Raw genomic sequence first — 3,173 nt, forward strand, 5'->3', positions numbered from 1 at the left:
CAATTCTCTCCATGTGACCAGGGCTCTAAAAAGTTGACCTTGCCAAGCATTATTTTACCTTTCTATTTCTTCTCCACATGCAGCATGGGTGAAACAGTTGAGTCAGAATCTATTACAACCAAGTTCTCCTGTTAGTCTCTAAATATTAAACAATAATTTAGGCAGACCTCCAACTCCCTGAAATTATTTTGATTTCTTTTGGTACACACATTTCGGATACTCCGATGCTTTCATTTTTGCTGCTTTCTGGCAATGTTTCAGTCATGTGTGCATAAACATTCTTGGATTTAAATCAATCTTTTTAATCCTGTAAATCTCTGCATCTGATATGAAGGATTAACTAATAATGTATTTGTGTCACATCAAAATTACTTTTAATTGTGGAAAAGTAATTTGAAATTAATTCTGTACCACAGTTAGTGGATCGACTCAAAGCACACAGAAAAACTCAAAAGGAAATTAAATATATATTTTAAATATTTTTTTCTAGATATATATTCTAAAAAAGCCTAAATTCAGAACTCACTTATCTAAGTTGAATATGTGAGAGACGGTCAAACCGGCTACTCGGAAACCAGTTTCTCTTCTATATGCAGAACTAGACTACATTTCCCAGCTTTTTTTACAGTTAGAGGTACCATGTGCCCATATGGTAGACAAGAGAACATGGGTAAAATGATGGGTGCCACTTATAATTCTGCCCTTAAAGCCTTCCCACGTATGAGCTATATGAGATTGCTCCCTTTTAAGATGGCTAGAAGACCACTCCCATGGCAAACTTGGGTGCCATGTGTTAAAATATTCGAGACATAATGTGGAATAAGCTAGAATTCTTGTGCTCTTACATGATGAAGAGTTACTCATTTATCAGGAGCTATCATTTTAAACTTTGTCATACCAACGGATATATTTTCTGGAATTGCCATGATAGACTACTGGATTTGGAAGCTTATTTGTCATCACAGCATTACTTTAATGAAGGTAATATAATAAAAGTAAAATAAATCAAAAAGTGTTTTAATAAGTTCCCTGTAATGTTAAAGTCCTCATGTATCTTAAGGGAAAGAGCTCAACTAGTTGTCATTCCAATTGATGTCCTCTTTGGAGGCCATTCTCTTGGCGTTTGTGCATATGTCGTATCAGATTCTGTTATGCACTAATTTTTTCAAGAATATTTACATATTAAGCAGCCTTAGAAGATATAGGATCTTTCTCTAGGGCTGAGGGTAAATTGGTTTGCTGTCCAGGATCATAAAAATAATGTCTCTATCTGAGGCAAAGAGTTGGCAGTTCCTTTGTAAGATTAGTGATGGCCTAATTCCGGATTTCCCAGGTGAGAAACAAGCTACTTATGTGTTATACCCAAAAGGGCCCAGATCCGTCTTTCTGGTGTGGGGCTTGGAGAACAAGGGGAACCAATAAGGGCATGAAGCCCCTGCTGTCTGCTCTACCATAAGATTCTTCATCTCTGACCTGGGAGTCTACTGGCACCTATCAAGCATGACATGCTAACTCATTAGCTTACAAGTGCAATAAAAATCTCACAGCCTTACCAGTTAGAGATGGCTGGAACACCATCCTGACATCCCTTTCTAAATGTGTGTGTGTGGTGTGTGTTTAAGTGCATTTAGGTGTTGTTTCTGTATTTATCTAGACTGAATCATACTTTTTGCTTTCTTGCTTCTTCCTGTTTACTCTACTAACTGCTTTCTCTTGCTCCTGCCACATACAGATTTACACATACAGATTTATTGAGTTTCTTTTTCAAGAAGTGTGGTAGAAAAAATATTAGGAACAATAATCACATGTACTTAATCAGATTGGAGACAAACAAAAAAAAATGATGACGATAGCTTTGAAAAGTAAAAATTAGAAGACTTTGTACATGGCAGCCATTTTAAATACTTTTCATATTTTAACTCATTAAATATTTATAATGTTACTACAGGTAGGTACTACTGTTATCCCCTTGTAAGTTGCCTGTAAACTGTTATTTTGGGTTTTTATGAAATTGTGTACAATAGTTGTGTTACAGTGCAGTGTCTTAATCCATTTAGGCTGCTATAACAAAAAACCACAGGGTGGCTTATAAATGACAGAAATTTATTTCTTACAGTTTTGTAGGCTGGAAGTTCAAGATCAAGATACCTGCATGGTTTGTATTCTGGTGAGACCCCTCTCCCTTCATAGATAGATATGCACCCATATCATAGATAGATATGTTCATAGATAGCACCCTCTTTCTGTGTTGGCCCATGGTTGGAAGGGTGAGGAATCTCTGTGGAGCCTCTTTTGTAAGAGTGTTAACCGCATTCATAAGGGCAGAGCCCTCCCAAAGACCGTATATCCTATCACCTTTCAGGTTTAGGACTGAATCCATGAATTTTAGGGGCACACATTCAGACCATGTCAACCAGCTTAGTTGCATTGAGCAGCACCAAACACTGCCACAGGCCAAGCATTCAGATGCCATGACTTACCATAGCTGCTAAACAACTTTAGAACTTAGATATCATTCCAAATAAAGAAAGGGATAAGAAAAGGCAATTTACATTGATGTGCTTTTAGAATGTAGTCATCTGAAGTGACTGGGAAATCATAGAATTAGAAGGAAAATAGGGAGTTCTAAAACTCAATTTTTTTTTTTTTTTTTAAGAAATGAGAGCTTGTGATAAAGTGCAGTTATCGAGACTTATAATGGTTTTTAACAGAAATAGAATAAGGACTGAAACTGGAATACGGTTCCTAAATACAAGATCTTACAAGAGACAGGATGATCAAGAGTATTGATTATACAGTCAAAAAGGAAGCCTACTTTCTATGTGGCTCAATATAGGTAACACAAGACAGGTAATCATTTTAATCAATTTGTTAAATCTTCTCTGTATTTTATTTGAAAAAAAAAAAAACACAGATATTGAATGCTACAGAATTTTGTTTTACCAGTTATAATTTCATAGCTTAGCAAAGTCCAGAAGACATACAAGTTAGTATTATTCCCTCTGTATCCAACAGACTTTTAACTCATGTCTTAAGATTCCTAGAAAGGCAGGCCTGCATATTTCCTCTGAGGTTGTTTTCTCTCTCTCAACCACCCACAGTAGGATCAATCATGTAGTGATGATTTCAATCAGAAGGCTCCTGGGGCTTTCTCTTCAATATTGTACCCCAAA

The sequence above is a fragment of the Mustela nigripes genome, chromosome 1 (genome assembly GCF_022355385.1).
Source record: "Mustela nigripes isolate SB6536 chromosome 1, MUSNIG.SB6536, whole genome shotgun sequence".
NCBI lineage: Eukaryota > Metazoa > Chordata > Mammalia > Carnivora > Mustelidae > Mustela > Mustela nigripes.